Source organism: Apium graveolens, chromosome 5, assembly GCF_009905375.1.
Source record: "Apium graveolens cultivar Ventura chromosome 5, ASM990537v1, whole genome shotgun sequence".
Lineage (NCBI taxonomy): Eukaryota > Viridiplantae > Streptophyta > Magnoliopsida > Apiales > Apiaceae > Apium > Apium graveolens.
Genome location: NC_133651.1, coordinates 149035974 through 149056433, shown reverse-complemented (window position 1 = coordinate 149056433; position 20460 = coordinate 149035974).

The following is a 20460-nucleotide window of genomic DNA, read 5'->3' as shown; positions in this document are numbered from 1 at the left end:
TTGGCAACATTTATTCAAATTTTTCTCAAATAGTTAAGCAACTTTAAAAGTTGCCCATTTGGTCCCTCTATATTAATTTTATATTTAGTTCAATATAAAAGTGGGTTGAGTAATATACACTTTGGATGTTTTTTTATGATTTTTTGCTAATTTAAGAAGTTGTCAAGGGGTTGCTAAGTTTTGGCAACCTAGGTAGGCAACCTTTTGGCAACCTCCCAACTCCAATAGGTAGGCAACCAAGGGTATTATACCACATAAGTTTTGTAACCTCTTGGCAACCCTATTGGAGATGCTCTAATAAGTTATACGCATGAAAAACATGTTTCATGCGACCTATTTCTTAAAAAACACATATGTACTTCGAGATTTAGTGGATATGTTAAATATGTGATTATCCCCATATTTAACATTTATTTATAATAAATATAGTTTTAATTTAAAATATATAACATATTTTATCATTATAACTAATTCTGCTGATGAACTATTCTAAAATCACATAAGTAATTTTAAACTTTATTTTATAATACATAAAATTTGATTATATAGTACAAATAAAAATATTATAAATAGTTCAACTCTAAAAAATTATACAAAATAGTTGATTTTAAATTTGAATATATATAAATCTAATGAGTTGTACACCACAAACAACACCTTATATAAATAACAATAAAGAACATCATCAAAATATTTTATTTTTTTATAAAAAGTATATTTTGTTAGAAATAGAATCAAAATATTTAACATAAACTAAACTTAACATATCAAATACAACGTAGAAATCAGGTGTGACATAGAATCCAATGCAAAATCCAATACAGAATCTTTCATATATTTTTGTTACAATGAAATTATGTGTAATAATGTTATATTTCAATCTAATTTATTTTTAGATTCTATTTTATTCATTAAAAACCTTTTTTGGCGAGAAAATTAGAATCTAAATATGTTTTTGTGTATGATTCTACGGTGTTTTCCTTATTGTTATTTATATAAAATTGTTATTCATGGAGCATCGACCTATATTGTATAACTAATTTGGATAAACTAGCTCTGTAGACCGTGGAATGCACGAGCATATTCTACATTGCATGAATTGATATTCTTTTAGCTGAAGTTGTTTACGACATATTCATGTCATCGACCAGTGGTGAATAATGTATTTGTTTGTGTATATGAGTAGTAATTTTTGGGGCGTGGTGATATTGGTGTGTTATATGTTTTTCGATATTTGACATTAAGCCAAAATAATATATGTAGCGGTATTCCTAGTTATCCATTGCCGAGGGCAATTTATAAGAGTTGTTTAAACTGTTTGTGGTTGTTTCAACTACCACATAATATAATAGTTTTCAATAAAATTTGTTTTACAATTGTTATTTAATTTTTTGTTCTTAACCTTTATAACTTTCCCCTTCCCTCAATCAGTATTAACAAATGCACATATTTGGACATACTAGACCCCACCTGCTTACATTTGATACAGAAAGTTTACCAAGATTATCTCTTTTAGTCTATACTAATCTTTCATGCACGCTGTAGCATGTAAGTACGCAACCAAACACCAATATAAATCAATATTATCATACATTTTATGAATACTATAAATGAAATAATTCACATATATATATATGTGTGTGTGTGTACGTGTGTTGTTAGGTATAAAATGCACCCGAGGGGTGAATATGTGTTTCTGGAGTTTGCTTACTTAAAAAGGTTTTTGAGTGTTTTCAAGAAATCAAGTTATGAGTTTGGCTTACATGAACTTCACAGACTAAATGCTTTGTAGTGATAATTAATTGACTGTAAAAAGACAAAGTGTAATAACCCCAATTTTTAATTTTTTTTGAAACCCTGATGAATAGTAACTTTTGCTAATTGAGTAAAATTATCAGACCACCCTATAAAGGAGTTCTGTTATGGAAATTTTGAGTTCGTATTAGTGTTCCGTAATATAAATAAGTGTATGTAAAGGTCGTTAGAATTCAAATTCGGACACTTTGATTTTTCCCAAAAATCCACCAGATACCGAAAGAATTAAGTATAAGGTAATAAGATTACAGAAATTAAATTCAATGTTTATAGCAGAGTATTATTAAAGGAATAAAGGATATTAAGAAGGACTTAGGGAAACCCAAATGATAAGATCCCGTATATCATTCCCCAAACGATCAATGAGAACGAGAGTTAAGCGAACCGTAAAACAAATAAACGACCAAGGGGAAAACACATACAAGTAGCATGGGAAGGAAGCTTCTAAGAGAAGCTAAAATATATGGTTGAAAGTGAAGACACCCTCACACCACAGGAAATGGACATGTGGAAAGGAGTTATGCAAGCAATGACATAATTACTATTTAAAAGCTAAATCAAGATATTTTAGCAAGTATTAATCTCCATCAAGTATCCATTTCATAAAAATCAAGATCAAAAGCAACAAGATCAAACCCCCCCCCCCATTTTTGAAGAAAGAAAAGCTTGAAAAAAAGAAGAAGAAGATGGACTGATAGACTACTCATTTCTCCACCGAATCTTGCATACTTACACGTAAAACGAAGCTAGGAGTAAAAGCTATTCATCTATGGTATAAATTTATTACCCACTCACTATTTTATGTTCATTTATAGAGTTAAAGATCTGGATGAATAGTATTTTTGAGAATTAAATTGCTTGGAACTTGGATATTACTACATGTAGGTGTTGTATATAGCATGGATTGATTTTGTAATTGATTAGATGAATTGTTTGAAGTGTTTTGAAGTTAAGTCACGGTTTTCTTGAATATTTAAGGAGTATTTGACTGAGTGGAGGGAGTATAAGGTGGATGGTGAGCTGATGGGTTGGTTTTAATGTAGTATAAAAACCGGAAATCGTTAAGTTATACCCGTCATAATGACCATTTTTTTAAAGGGACCCGAACACCCACTGATAAGAACTAACCACTTCCATATTTATATAGGTTATGATTTAGGCTTCATTTTGATATGTGGTCGCTTTGATCCGATGTACGGTTTAGGAGAAACGACCGTTTTAAGTAATGGCGTTTCGCGAACGAACCCTTATCCCTCGAGTAACTTTGAGACCATGTTTAAGGCCCCTAAATTACTTACTGAAACACGAAACATTTATGTTTAGTTGATTTGGCAGTTAGTAAAGTCCTCGCGAAGGATTTGCCTTAAAATGTTTAACGATAAATTTTATAAAAATGGTGGAGCCGAGGGTACTCGAGCGACTAATGTAAATCCTTAAGCGTAAAAGCGAGTGTTAGGGTATGCATGAGTAAATTTTAGTTTCTTAAGCGACCGAGGATTAATTCCGGCTTATGTTGTTGTTTATAGGTTATCGGACCAACCCAGGACCCTTGAAGTTGCTTTCGCAATTGCATTCACATTTGCATTCGCATCAATGAGGCAAGACTTATATCCTTTAACTGTTAACTTCTTGAATTTATGATATTGTTTGTTATAAAATGTTCATCTGTGTATATATCGTTATGCAAGACATGCCTGTATATAACAAGACTAAGTCAAATTTACAACCCTAAGAATTAGTTGCATGATAATCTAAATTTGTATTTTGTCCTGTATTACTTGAGTCTGTAAAAATGTCAAAGATTAGACTGGAGTATTTTTCTGTAAACAGTCTCAAGCCTAAGAATAAACTCTGGAAAAAGATCAAGAAGATCATGCCTCATAGAAATCATGAAGAAGTTTGGAGTTGAATAAATTTATTTTGGAAAAAAAATTCCAAGTTAAGATATCTACAAATCACAGATCAAGTCATATAGAGAAGTCATTCGAGAACTCCAGAATGACTTATCGAGAAGTGCAAAATAGCTTATGGAGAAGTCTCAGAGATATTGATAAGCCAAATGAAGACACGAAGATTGGAGATATCGACAAGTCAAATTATTATTAGTGATCTCATAGATATCTACAAGTCAAAATGTATATAGCGATCTCCGAGATATCGACAAGTCATTTCTGCATTAGAGAAATCAGAGATATCGACAAGTCAAAATGAAGATGTGAAGATTGGAGATATCGACAAGTCAATTTTCTCATTAGAGATCTCAGAGATATCGACAAGTCAAAATACCTATAGGGATCTCAGGGATATCGAAAAGTCATATCTACATGAAGAATTTGGAGACCTCGACAAACCAAGTTCACTTATAGAGAACTCAGAGACCTCGACAAGTCAATACACTTATAGAGAACTAAGAGATCTCGATAAGCCATTATACTTATCGAGATGTCAGTTCTCTATAGATCAAACTGGAGATCTCGATATAAAACTCAAGTACAGAATACAGACAAGTTGAAGATTCAAGATTATCAATCAACAAACGATCTAATCACTTAGATTAAAAAGTCTACAAAAGCATATTGAAGAGTTCAAGATCAAAGGCCAAGATTAACTGACAAAGGAAAGTCATAGATTCACAGGATTTGCAAAGATACACTAAGCCGGAAATTGAAAGCTTTAGAGATAACTTAAAGTGGGGTTTAGTACATCTTATTGCATGTTGTGTAAACCTGTGTTTACTAATCTATAAAGTAAACATTGGTCCTTTGCTTTTAAATTGTATCAAACAGATTTAAAATTTCTTGTAACTCTCTTAACGAAGAAGCTGAGTTCTTTACTTACAAAGAACCCATAATTTGTATCAAAACACTAGCTTGATTTTAATATAAAATTAAGTGAGTTTTTGAAATATTGTGTGCACTGTTTATTTTTAGTTAACATAATATTGCTGTATTTCTTATCTGCTTTGTTTACCAACAAATAAACATTCAAAAAGCCTTAAAAATATGCAAAACACATTCACCCCCCTTGTGTTGTATTCATTACCTAACAAGTGGTATCAGAGTAAAATTTGAAAGTAAACAGGTTAAAGATCTTGGAAGAATGAATACACAGAAGATTAGCAGTATTAAGATTCATGCCTTTGACATATCTAACTACACATCATGGAAAAAGAAAATGTTGCTGTTTATAAATATGGCCAACCCATTATATGTCAGATTCTCAAGAATGGTCCTTTCACCCCGTGAAAAGAGTTGAGGTATCTACAGATGGAGACATGGTCATTCCAGTTCATTATGCTCCTAAAGATCCTTCACAATACAGTGAACCTGAAAAGGAGAAAGTCTCTCTGGATATTGGTTTGCAACTAATTTTAATAGAGTCACTTGACAATGTAATGTATAATAACATTATCAACTGTAACACAACCAAACAGATCTGGGAAAAGACAGAAATTCTGTATGAGGGAACAAAGGAAGTTAGGTCAAACCAAAGGAGAATTTTGGTATCTTAGTATGAGGGTTTCATGGATAAACCTAAAGAAAGTATTGTTATTCCCAAGCAATGCAACAAGAATTACAGAGGGGGGTTGAATGTAATTCTGGCTACTTTTTGATTTTAAGGCTGTTCTTACTTAATATATAACAGTGTTTGATTTTGCAAAAGTGCAGAATGAAACTTGAATTGAAATCAAAATACAAAGTAATAAAACACTAAGCTTTAAAACTTTCTGGTGGATCTGAACTTATCCACCAGAGATATATATTAGTATGAGAACTCTGTGATGCTTGAATAGCACACAGCTGCTTACAAGAGAACTTACAAACTTACAGAGAAATTCTTAACAGATACAGCTTTATCTATCTCTCTGAAAATAATGCTTACTCAGTTGTTGTTCTACTTGCTACTCTTGGTTTATATATCACCAAGTTACATGATAGTAAGACAAGACAATAAAACAAAATTATATCTAGTCTAACTTTATGCTTCTATATTACTCTATCCAGCATCTTTGAATATCTTCATATTAGCATGGAAATGGTAATGCTTCTTTGTTCTCTAAATCTTGCAATTAAGCTGCCACATTCCATTTGCAAACACCCGACGCATGTAACTGTGTTGTCACTGTCAACTGTTAATTTGAATATTATCATTTGTCGAGATTATATTGATCATCCGTCGGGAGCCTTGTTGATTATCTGTCGGGAGCCTTTGTAGATCATCTGTCGGGAGTCTTTCTGCCACTTGACTCTATTTCACTTATACAGAATTACAAGACATCTTATATTTATAGTTAGCCAACATATTCTGCATATCAATCTAGTAGTCAACATGACTTAAAGAATCCTACAGTGTCTACTCAACTAATACATTGTTGTTTGCAGAAATGTGTTACAATACTTATTGTTACATAAACTACACTCTCGATGGCTGTCAAATTGTCATCCGTCGAGACTATAAAGTTCATCCGTCGGGACTATATTAAAACATCCGTCGAGAGCCACAAAAATGAAAGGAATATGTCCTAAGTCCAATCATGTATTAGGATTTAGGAATAACTTTTTATGTAATCTGTTTTGATTTCATTGATATTAATAGAAGACTTGTTTTGTTTTTATTACGAGCTCTATCTATTTAAGTGTTTAAATAAGATATACCATAGTTTAAAGTAAAGCTTTTTATGGATTATGATGAGATCATAATAGTGAGACCTAAAAAGATGATAACTCTAAACTTAAATAGTTCCTGGTCATAGGATTACTAACTGGTAATTAATAATCCGCAAAGATCGGTACATACTATGCTTGCGTCATTATGAAGGATGTCTGTTCTCATAAACATTTGTGTGGTGACATTATAGCTAGTATGTAGGTGCTTATTATAGAATAAGTTCACTGAACATGACTCGCACAACTGAACAACTAATGGAGTTCACTCACGTGTCAGCAGTTGTTCACATAGTGAGAGTTGTACAAGTATCCTTAGACTTGAGGTCATCATAGTCATCTTGTGTACACTGAACTATGCTTTGGTTTAGTTCTTAGTCTCCAGGGACAATTATTAGGGCTCTTCTGGGTATAGGAATTTGTACACGAAGATAGTGTATGATCAATAAAGGATCTACCCCTTCCAGTGAAGGAAGCGAATGTTCAAGGCTGATCCACTTATGCTAGTTCAGGAATCTCTGGCCAGAGTAAATGAAATTAGAAAGGAGTTTCTAATTTGCATAGAACTACGCATAGTAAATGGTAAGCAAGTGATTGAATTAGATAGGCTTGACACGAGATCCATGCCTTGTATTTAATCGGGACATTGTAGGGTAGAAGGAGTTTATTGTACAGTAACTATTCACTGAATAGGTTCTTGGTATTCTAAGCAGTAAATTCATATTATCCGGATAGTCGCGATATGCTGAGAAGTATCCCTCACAATGTAGAATAAATGTGATTAATTAATTAATCATATTTAATAAATTAGAGAATTTATATATGTTAGATATATTTGATAATGTCATGGCTAATATGTTTTATGTTTAGCTTTCTGATCTTACTTGAACAGGATAAATCAGTACTTAACTGTTGATCAATACTTATACTGGAAGTCAGGACTTAAGGATATCAGTACTTATGTTATCAGGAGATAATCATCAGAAGATAGATATCAGAACTTAAGTGCTGAAGGATGATCGGATAAGGACAGTAACTGATTAAAGGAAAGAAGATCAAGATAAACATAAGAAGAGATATGCATGAAGAAGGAATTCTGTAAAGAATGGAATACTTGGAAGAAAAGATATCTGATTGATATATTTTAGGAAGCAGAATTATATTCCATATCAATTAGCGATTATCTTGTAACTGTGTAGTATATAAACACAGACATAGGGTTTACACTATAAGTGTTATCATTATTAGAGAAGATTATTCATTGTAATCCTAGCAGCTCTCGTGATATTTGTTCATCACTGAGAGGTAACAGTTCCATACTGTAACAGAGTTTATTGTTTCAATAAAGTTTGTTTTCTGTTACTTAAGTTCTTAAAGTTCGATTTGAGTGTACTACACACTGTATTCACCCTCTCTACAGTGTGTGTGTGACCTAACAATTGGTATCAGAGCCTATCTGTTAACATACATACAGTTAAATATCCAAACACAATCATGTCGGACATAGAAACTCCAACTAAGCCTACCAAAACTGAGGAACCAGCAAAGACAGAAATTCAGAGTCGGTATGAGACCATCAGAGTTCCCATACTGAGACCATCTGAATATCCCATATGGAAGGTAAGGATGACCATGTTCCTGGAAGCAACAGATCCAGAATACCTTGATTCTATCAAGGAAGGCCCTCACAAACCAACCAAGCTCGCTGTTGTAGTTGCAGGTGAAGCAGCAAAGACCGTACCAAAGGAGAAGAGTGATTATACTACTGAAGACATAGCATCAATTGCTAAGGATGCTAAGGTACGACAATTACTGCATAGTGCCATTGATAATGTAATGTCAAACAGGGTAATCAACTGCAAGACTGTTAAGGAGATATGGGATGCTCTGGAAATAAGGTGTCAGGGAACTGACACAATTAAGAAGAACAGGAAGACAATACTCACTCAAGAGTATGAACACTTTGACTCAAAGACTAATGAGTCATTGAATGATTTATATGATAGATTTGTCAAACTTTTGAATGATTTGTCATTGGTTGATAAAGAGTATTATCTTGAAGATTCAAACCTTAAGTTCCTGTTAGCTCTTCCTGAATGCTGGGATTTGAAGGCAACGACAATAAGAGACAACTACAATCTTGATGAAACAACTCTTGACGAAATCTATGGAATGCTCAAGACTCATGAGCTGGAGATGGAACAAAGAAGCAAGAGGAAAGGAGGAAAGTCAAGGACAGTTGCTCTTAAGGCTGAAGAAGAATTCCCCAAAGCAGCTTCCTCAAAGAAAGACAAGGGTAAAGCTCTTTTCATAAAGTCTGATACTGAGTCATCAAGTTCTGAGAGTGATGATGACTCAGATTCTGAAAGCTTGCCTGAGACTGATGCTGATGAGGAGATGATGAAGCTGTGTGCTCTTATGGTGAAAGGAATCACAAAGATTGCATACAGGAAGTTCAGGAAGGGAAAGAAGTTTTCCAGGAAAGGCATAAGTTCTGATAAGAAGAATTTCAGAAGATCTGAAGGCAGAGGAGGAAAGTCTGACAGAGGAGATTACACCAATGTTAAATGCTATAACTGTGGTGAGAAAGGCCACATATCCCCTGATTGCAAGAAGGTAAAGGGTGACAAAGGCAAGGCTCTTGTCACAAAGCAGAAAAGCTGGATAGACACCTCAGACTCTGAAAGTGAGGAAAACTATGCATTGATGGCTAATGCTAATAAAGAAAGTGCTGAGAGCAGTTCTGAAGCTGCTGAAACAAAGGTACCTCAGACTACTTATGCTTTTCATACTGATGATATTAATGAGTTGAGAAGATATCTTAAAACCATGTTTGTTAGTTATAGAGATCAAACTTTAACATGTGAAAGATTAACTTCTGAAAATCTTGCATTTAAGAAAAGAAATGATTTCTTAGAAAAAGAGTTAGTCATGTTCCATCAAACTCAGAAGGATAGAGATGATGCTTTTTATGTTAGGAATGAAGTGCTAAAAATAAATGAATCTCTAAAAACTGAGTTAGAAAAGGAAAGAGAGATTATCAGGACTTGGACTAACTCTGGCAAAATAACTCAAAATTTGCTAAGTAGTGGAAACTGGAAAGAGGGCTTAGGTTATGGAGAAGATAAGAATGATAAAGTAACTGAAGAAATTAAGTCTGTTGATAAGCAAAAGCCAAAGTTAAAACCTGTTAAGTTTGTAACTGTAAAGTCTGAAAATGAAAAATCAGAAGTTACAAAGAAATTAACTTCTGACAAACTAAAACAGGAAAAGACAGCTGAAGTGAACATAGGCTTAATGACAAAGAAGCAGCTTAAGCATAAGCTGAAAGATGTTAAGAATGCAAACAAGGTAAAATCACCTAGGAAAAACAGGAATGGAAAGGAAGGTGTGAATAAAAGCAATAATTATAAACCTGTTCCTGATGCTTCTAGGAAAATATGTCATAACTGTGGAAGTTCTAACCATCTGGCTTCTTTTTGCAAAAAGAATAAGAATATTAACTCCTTACCTTCAAAGTCAGGAGTTAAGAGTCAGTCTGTTAGATACAAACCACAAAATCCTTGTTTTCATTGTGGTAGTTTATGGCATTCCATTTATACTTGTAAGGAATATCATAGCTTGTACTATGATTATTATCAAATAAAACCTTCTTTGAAGAAAGTTTCCATTGTTCCTTCTAGTGTAAATTCTGATTCAAAGTCTGATAGTGTAAGTTCTGATAAGAAAAATGTTAACATAAACTCTGATGCTAAATCCGCTGCAAATGTTAGCAAACTTAATAAGGCCAAAGGATCCAAGCAAGTCTGGGTCCTTAAAACTAATAATTAGTGGTCTTTGTGATTGCAGGGCAACAGGAAAAATATTCTAGTTCTGGACAGTGGATGTTCAGGACATATGACTGGAAATAAGGCCCTGCTATCAGACTTTGTGGAGAAAGCTGGCCCAAGTGTTTCTTATGGAGATGGCAACATTGGAAAAACATTGGGATATGGCAATATCAATCTCGGAAATGTCATAATTAAACAAGTAGCTCTGGTCTCAGGACTTAAACACAACCTACTGAGTATAAGTCAAATCTGTGACAGAGGTTATCATGTTGATTTCTTTGAAGAACACTGTGAAATTGTGAGTAAATCTAAAGGCAAAGTTGTTCTGAAAGGATACAGGCGTGGTAACATTTATAAAGCTAAGCTTTCAACAAGTACTGATTGTTCTGCAATCTGTCTGATGAGTAGAGCATCAATTGAAGAAAGCTGGAATTGGCATAAGAAACTCTCTCATTTAAATTTCAACAATATAAATGAACTGGTCAAGAAAGATCTTGTGAGAGGATTTCCAAATACAGTATTTGCTCCTGATGGTCTTTGTGATTCATGTCAGAAAGCCAAACAAAGAAAATCTTCATTCAAGAGCAAGACTGAATCATCAATTCTTGAGCCTTATTGTAATAACCCCAATTTTTGGAAATTTTTGAAACCCTTATGAATAGTGTTTTTGCTGAATGAGAAAACTTTTCATGCCACACTATGTAGGGGTTCTGATATGGATATTCTGAGATTTTATTAGTACTTTATATGGGATATAAGTGTATGTAAAGATCGTCAGAATCCAAATCCGAACACTTTGATTTTTCCCGGAAATCCACTAGATACGGAAAGAATTGAGAAAAAGGTAACAGGATAAAAAGGATTTAAATTAAAGGATTATAAGAGAGGATCATAAAAAGGAATATAATGTAATGAGAAAGGTTAAGGGAACTTAAGTAATAAGATCCCGGGTATGATCCTTCAAACGATAAACGAAAACGAAAGTTAAGCGAACCGTATAACAGATCAGCGGTCATTAGGCAAACAATTAGGAAGTTAAGCAAAGGGATTAGAGGAAGTGATGTCACCCAACTAATGAGAAGAGGACAAGGAAGGGAGGATGACATAACAATGTGATGTAAGCATGACATAGGGAAGGAGGAGGTGTGGTTGGTTTATAACCACACAAATATAAGGTTATTAAGGTAATTAACCAAAAACAAAACAAAAAACAACCAAGCTAAGCCAAACAAATCAAAAAACACAAAATCATTTCATTCTCATCATCTTGCTCTCGGCTTTTCATCTTTTTCAAGGGCAAGAATTTCAAAAATCAAGTTCCAAGCATTGTTAAATCACAAGGTAATTATCTAAGCTTCCTTGTACATAGATATGGATATGCTATAAGTTTAAGCTCCTAATTCCTTCACAATCTCTTCCAATAAATCAAGGAAGAAGATGGTGAATAGTAACCTTCAAGAAATAACTTTAGTTTTCTTGAATTTTTATGAAAGATTAAGGTTATACAAGCAAGGATCAAGGTTCTTTTAGGCATTCAAAGCTCTTGGGTTGTGTTAGGAAGCTTCAAGGAGGTATAAACAACTTTCACCTTTAACTTATAGTTTGAACTTTGAGTTTTGATGATTTTATGGATGGATTAATGTATATATAGAAATATCCATGTATGTATAACAAGATCCATGTATGTTAGATAGTTTGGTTGGATTTGTGGTGATTTTGGATATGAATCTTGGTTAATGGTTAATGAATCTTAAGTTATGGTTAGTAGATCATGTTTGTGGTTGAATAAGTTGGAAAACCTTGAGATTATGGACTGACTTTGCCTTGATATAAGTTGTGTTTGATGTATTGATGATGGTTGGGTGGTTTGTAGTGAATTGGTAAAGAATTTGGAGTGGTATAAATATTGGTAATCGCGTAAACATAGCCGTCGTAACGTCCAATTTTCTTTAGACTGTTTTGTGCATAACATTAGGACCCGAGGACCCCCTGCTAGATTATGACCACTGCCATGTTTAGATAGCTCATGTTACGAGCTTCGTTTTGATATGTAGTTCGTTCGATTCCGATGCACGGTTTAGGAGAAACGACCGTTTCAAGTAACGGCGTTTCGCGAACGATACTTTTCCCCTCGCCTTACTTTGAAACATAGGTTAAAGACCTTAAAGGACTAATTGAAGTATGAAACATTTATGTAAGGTGTAATAAGCAGTTGGTAAGACATCCGCGAAGGAATCGCTTTAAAACTCGTAAAGGTTAAATTATTAAAAATGGTGGAGCCGAGGGTACCCGAGTGACTTAAGCGAATCAGTGAGCGCAAAACAAGCGTTAGAGTCTAAGTTAGTTAAAGTATAGATTTACAAGTGACTTTGGTTTAATTCCAACTTACTTGTTGTTTATAGGTTACCAGACTCGTCCCGAGCCATTCGTAACCCCAGTCGCCCAGGCAAGTTTTCTACCCGATATACTGTTGTTGTGATGTAAATATATGTATATGCATTATCTTGTGATAGTGCATGATTGTTATTAGCAAATTTTGCGATATATTGGAGCATGCTGATATGGTATATATGCATGTCTGTTTCGTAATCTGGTTATCTATCTGTTGATTTCAATGCTTATAGTTGCATAATACCTATGCTAGAAATAAGCAAGTAGTTGCGTATACCCTTAGTATAGGGGATAAAAGGTGAACATATTTCTAAACCGGGAGTCGATGTTCCCGAGTATATTATATATATATATATTTATTTATATATATATATATGGATATAGTTTTTTTAAACTATTAATCGAATAAGGTTTATTCGATAACTTTAACTTTATTTTATTATTGAATATTATTTCGAATATTATTCGAAGGCGTATGACTCCTTTACATTATTTATTGGATATTACTTGGACATTCATTTGAGGATGTATGACTCCTTTATTTTATTTAATGAATATTATTTATAATATTCATTCGAGGTATTATGACTCAGCTTATTTTATTTATTGAATATTATTTGAATATTCATTTGAGGATCTATGACTCCGATTATTTGCTGAGATATATTCTTTATTTTATTAAAGAATAAGGTGTCGATAATCAAACTTATTTTTGATTATTCAAATAAAGATATTACTTTCGTATAAGTATATCTTTGATTATTTGCTATTCATTTCAAGTATAAGTTTTAATACTTCTACTTCAATTATTTTATAAAGATTATTTTTTTATGGGAATATTATTTAAATAATAATATTCAGACATTTTCTAAATATTCTGGGGACTGATTTACTTCATTAAATCAGTTTTACTCCAAACACTCTTTAAAGTGTTTTCGAGTCTTTAAAATGATTTTCAAAAGTTAGAGCGGATCCCAAAACTATTTTTATATTTAAGATCTTCCTTTTAAAAAGGGGATTTAAATACTCGCTCAAAACCTGGGGGATCCGGCTCGGTGGTGTGTTTTATATTCGCAACAAGGTTGCTGTCTTGGTAAAAGAGTTTTTGATTACTTACCCAATATTCGGGAAGTAAGATTCTTGGAACAAGTTAATCCATTAACAGGCATCGCCTGGGAAATATCGGTGAGTTTTCCTTTCCAACTAGGTACGACTTTTTGGTGGAGCCGTATCAACAAGTTTCTACTTGGGGAAAGGGGGAAACGAGCTTTACGTTTCAGAGTCATGGATTTCATCTGAACTAGGAGTGGCATAAGTGGCCGAGTAGCGCCGGCCCAGCCTTATTATATTGGCCCAAATGGCCTGGAAGTTCCGCTAAGGCGGTCCTTTCCTTAGGAGTTCAGTGTTCGGTTGACAAGTAAATCCGACATGTTCTCCTCTACATGTAGAAAATGGTGGGGTTGTACTACTACGACTGATCATCGTAAGTGGTCTTCCTGGCGCGGCAAACTCCCGTAATGAGTTCATCATCCAATTGGATAATTTTTGCAACACTACCCAGAGCACTTCGATGGAAAGGCTACGGTTGGGCGATTGTTGAGTGTTGGCAGGGTCAAGTTTTCAAAATGATGTTTACATCAAATGAAGTATCTCGTAACTTCATTTTATTTTGATAATATTTTAAAGATTTAATCTATTCAAATCTTGTCTTATAGTCTCATCTATGTGATGAACTTTTGAAGCTAATTTATAACTTGAACGGTGGTAGTTCAAGTAGTATTTGGGAAAGATATAAGTATATTGGGGTATCTTGTAACTTCATCTTTTAAACTTATATCTAATTAATAATTGTCTTATGAATGACAAAGATTTTCAGAAAAAAAAAACGTTGAGACAAGGTTAGATATATGAGATCACCTTGCAACGATATTTTTTATACAGTTATACACTGGGACTTTGTGTATATTATGCATGGAAGAGGACTTCCAATATTTTGAAAAGTATATATGTATATATACTGAATATTTTGCGACTTCATCGCATTAAGATATCAAACTTGGTTCATTTCTTTTGACCAAGACTTTCATGAGTATTATGAGTAGGCTCATATATTGTAAATCATTATACATATTATTTTGGTGGGCTTGCTGCTCACCCTTGCTTTATTTCTTCATCACACAACAACAGTTAGGAAAGATGGCCAGACTCCAGCAGACCCAGCGCAAGCGCGTGGGAAGCGTCCTGCGTCTTCCCGATGATGTTGTAGCTGCTATAGCTGCAGAGGTAGATCTATTGTAGATCATACTATCTACTTTTGAGAATCAATTATGTATAATTATAACTTGTGGCAGATAATGGCAATCAACTGTAAATTTATCAAGTAATCATTTTGGGTTGTAATAACTTTTAAATTGTGGGTTCCAAGACTTGTACTTATTTCAATTTCATCTCTGAGACTATAACGGGTTGTGGTGTGTGTTAGTGTGGGGTCACAGCATAAGGTTATTTTTATTAAGTAAGTGAAGTGGTATTGTGGAATGAAAGACCGTGACGACCCGGATCCCCGACCCCGGATCTGGGGGTGTTACACTTATCATCTACTACATGTTGATCTATTTGGTCCAGTAAATGTCATGTCTATTGCAAAGAAGAAGTATGCGTTGGTCATAGTGGATGAGTTCACCAGATACACATGGGTGTATTTCTTGCATACAAAAAGTGAAACTGCATCAATCTTGATTGATCATGTCAAACATCTGGATAAAATGGTCAAAGATTCTGTGAAAGTTTTAAGGAGTGATAATGGCACTGAGTTCAAGAATTTGATAATGGAAGAGTTCTGCAAAAGCCATGGAATAAAGCAGGAATTTTCTGCTCCTGGATCTCCACAGCAAAATGGAGTTGTTGAAAGGAAGAATAGAACTCTCATTGAAGCTGCACGTACAATGCTTGAAGAAGCAAAGCTTCCAACCTATTTCTGGGCTGAAGCTGTGCAGACTGCTTGTTTTACTCAAAATACAACACTCATTAACAAGCATGGAAAAACACCATATGAGATGGTGAAGAAAAAGAAGCCAAATCTGAAATACTTTCATGTATTTGGATGCAAGTGTTTTGTTCTCAAGACTCATACTGAACAGCTATCAAAGTTTGATCTAAAAGCTGATGAAGGAATCTTTGTTGGATATCCACTTTCCACAAAAGCCTTCAGAGTCTATAATTTGAGAACAAAAGTAGTCATGGAATCTATCAATGTCTCTTTTGATGACAAGAAGATTACTGGTCTTGAAGATTTCATTGACCATGATAAGCTGAGATTTGAAAATGAAGACTCAAATTCTGATACTGAAAATCCTGAAAGTCTAAGTCCTGATACTGTAAACTCTGATGGAATAAACTCTGATGTTATTGAAACTGTGGTGGCTACGCCAAGGGAAGATGCACCGATGCAGGGGGAGCATACTCAAGATCCTACCACAGCTCAAGAAACATCAGAACATACATCTGGCTCTTTAAGTTCTGATTCGTCAAGTTCTGATAAGCCAAGTTCTGATAGTGCTGAAAATCTAAATACTGAAGAATCCAACTCAGAGAGCATAGTTTCAGGGGGAGCATCAGAAAATGAAAATGAAGACAACATGGATCATGGGGGAGCATCCAGTTCTAGAGAAAACCTTCCATCTGCAAGGAAGTGGACAAAATCACATACACCTGATTTGATAATTGGAAATCCTGATGCAGGTGTCAAAACTAGAACAGGTACTTCAAATGAATGTCTCTACAATTCTTTTCTCTCTCAGACTGATCCAAAAAAAGTGGAAGAAGCTCTTCAAGATGCTGATTGGGTGCAAGCAATGCAGGAAGAGTTAAATGAATTTGAAAGAAACAAAGTCTGGACCCTAGTGCCAAGACCAAAGAATAGATCTGTTGTTGGTACAAAGTGGGTATTCAGAAACAAAACTGATAGTGATGGCCTAATTACAAGGAATAAGGCAAGGCTGGTTGCAAAAGGATATTCTCAACAGGAGGGAATTGATTATGATGAAACATTTGCACCAGTTGCTAGGTTAGAAGCCATAAGGATATTTTTGGCTTATGTTGCTCACAAAAAGTTTACTGTCTTTCAAATGGATATGAAAAGTGCTTTTCTCAATGGAGAATTGGAGGAGGAGGTATATGTTGAACAACCTCCAGGCTTTGTAGATTCCAAACATCCAGATTATGTCTACAGGCTATATAAAGCACTTTATGGACTTAAGCAAGCTCCTAGGGCATGGTATGAGACTTTAGCTGAGTTTTTTCTGAAAAGTGGATTCAACAGAGGAACAATAGACAAAACACTATTCTACCTCAACCATGGAAAGGACTTACTTCTGGTCCAGATTTATGTTGATGATATCATTTTTGGATCTACAAATGACAAACTTTGCAAGAAGTTTGCCAAACTAATGCAGTCAAGATATCAGATGAGTATGATGGGGGAACTTAGCTATTTTCTGGGCCTTCAAGTCAAGCAGAATGAGGAAGGCACTTTTATTTGTCAAACCAAGTACACCAGAAACTTGCTGAAGAAATTTGGAATGCAAGATTGTTCAAGTGCATCCACTCCAATGGCCACTACAACAAAACTGGATAAGGATACCGGTAAATCAGTAGATATTACTGACTACAGAGGTATGATTGGCTCTCTACTCTATCTAACTGCTAGTAGACCTGATATCATGTATGCTACCTGTTTTTGTGCAAGATTTCAAGCAGATCCAAGAGAACCTCACTTAACAGCTGTAAAAAGAATCTTTAAGTATCTTAAAGGAACAGCTGCTCTGGGATTATGGTATCCTAGAGAATCAGATTTTAAACTAATAGGTTACTCAGATGCAGATTTTACAGGTTGCAAAATTGACAGGAAAAGCACAAGTGGAAGCTGTCAATTTCTTGGAGGCAGATTGGTTTCTTGGTACAACAAGAAACAAAAGTCAATTTCCACATCAACTGCAGAAGTAGAGTATATTGCTGCAGGAAGCTGTTGTGCACAGATTCTTTGGATGAAGAATCAGTTACTGGATTATGGGTTAACATATTTCAAAATCCCTATTTACTGTGATAATCAAAGTGCTATTGCTATGACAGGTAATCCAGTTCAACACTCTATGACAAAGCACATCAGCATCAGGTACCACTTCATCAGGGAACATGTGGATGAAGGTACAGTGGAATTACATTTTGTTCCCACAGATCAACAACTAGCAGATATCTTCACAAAACCACTGTGTGAAGCTACTTTTACAAGATTGGTAAATGAACTTGGAATGGTTTCAACTTCTTTCTCTAAATCTGCTTAGTCTTGTTCTGTGTTATCAGACTTTATGCTCAGTATTTACAAAATTAATCTCATTGTGTATTCTGTGCTTAATTGATAAATGTCTTTAAGTACTGACTGTTGTCTGATATATGTTTCTAAACTCTGATAAGTGATATGTCTGTTCAAGTACCTATTCAATCCTATGAGGATAACTGTGCTAGATACTGACCTAGTAGTCTTCAATAAACAAATGATTCCATGTAAGAAGTAATTATTTCAGTGGAAATCTTATGACACTAGCAAATTCTGATAATTGAGCTTAGTTAAGTTTACTTTGTATATCTTATTACTAAGTCACAAATTAGAATAATGCTACTCATCTGTTAAGTTCTGATACTAGTAAAACTGCTGAATGTACTAAGTGCTGATAAACCTCACTTATCAAAAGAAAAAGCAAAAAGATCAAAGAATAAAATCAGGTACTCCTTTGAGATCTAGAGTAAAAATGTGGAAGGGACGACCCAAGTGCATTGCTGGTATTAAGTAAATATGCATTAGAAAAGCAAAATATTTTCTTGGTGACTTTTCACACTCTATGATTACTGGAGAAATACTCTGATAATAGCATAAATTCTGATAAACAGTCGTGACTCACTTACACTGAAGCCACTGTAAAATAGAATTTCAAAAGATGCATAAAATTAGCACAAAACAGTTGAGGTGAACTCAAGCATGAACTCATTCATCAGTAGGTTTCAGGACAATGACAGCTCTTTAGAAAAATTTTAGTTATGCCTTATTTCTAAGATGTACTGAAGTGACTCAGACTTTACTCTTTGTCTATTATTTAGCTTAATGCACACACTAATCACTCCATATGAATGATGAAAATTACTGTGGTGGTCTATGTTATTTTAGATAAACAGTCACTGTGTCCCTTTGCACAAATTCTGAGGACAAGTTCTAGTTACACGTTCTAATGATTAAGTTCTGAAGTCTATAACTCAGAACTTGTATGAGGATTTACTAAGATGGGCATTCCTTTTTCGAGTTAAGAAATTATGTTCTGATGACTGTTAAGTTCTGATATAAGTCTAAGTTCTGATATTACAGTCTAATGTTTTACTTGACTTATCTGTGAATAAAATTTGATAACAGTCTCAGTTAATAATTGAATATGTTGAAGTGGAAGATTAATAGTCACTATGTTTAGGGTTATTGGTATTTGTACCTGAACAGTCCAATGTTACTTGTTTCTTGTGCGCTTTAAACCATGTTTCCTCTTTCCAATGAATGTTATTCTTTTTCAAAGTCTAGGGAGATAAGGTAGAATTAATTCTACCTGTCAGCATTCAATTTTTTTGCATCTCCTGGCATTCTCTTGCCTATATAAGCAGCCACTTCACATCAGTCTTTCCATCAAATTCTTCTCACACACTTATCTTCATACTTCTTCTTTAAAAAACACAATGGTCAGATACAACATGTTTTTGAACTACCAAAACTTCAATATGGAGCTAAGCTGTGCCGATTGGCAGCAGGAATGGCATGTCACAGCCATTCCTGAGGAGATATGGGACTCTGTCCCACAGGAGGTACTGACACACCTCCTGTTCTTCTATATGGACTACCATCGCCATCTGGAGCGATTGGAGGAGGAAATGATGGAAGCTCTCTGCCAGCAAGAGCGAATCATCAGACTCGCCATTCTGTTTGTCGAGAGTAGGAAGAAGAAGAAATGATTTAATCTTGTCTTCTTCCTGTTTTTCTTCATCATCAGCTTTGTCAGGCTTCTTAGCTAGGACTAAGGCTGTTGATGTTCGGTTTAGAAGCTTAGGGAAAATCTTGTATAAGTATTGATGTAATTTCCATTTCATAAATGTATTGTCTTGATATATTAATGAAAGTTGTTTTTACTTCAAGATTTTGTCTCTGAGTTATTTTATCTTGTGTTGATAAATCCTGATTGATATTCTGATGACCTATATAAATTTTGTTTTATATTAAGTTCTGATTCATTTTCAGCACTTACTTATCTAATTTATCTTGGTCATTTTCATGTGATGTATTTTCAGAATATTAATGATGCAGTGAAAAATAATTCAATCAGTGATAACGGTTTAAATTTTGAATTAAAACTGTTTCTCTTGATAAATGGAACGGTTTTTCCTTGAAACTAGGCAAATGGGTAAGTAATGATTCCTGTTTTCTCGAGCCCAGTAACTGTCCGTTATTACTGCATGTCTGACAGGTGTCCAACGGTAACATTTTTGTTCAGAGTATAAGTACAACAGAGAGAAGATTTCTTTAATCTTTTATTTTCTTCATATTTTATCTCTCTCCTTACTTTTACTCTCTTTCTCTTTATTTCTCACGTTGGGTTTTCATACAGACATTATATCAAACACCTAACAGGCATACTTGAATCTCAATTTTTTTTTCACATGGCACCAAAGGA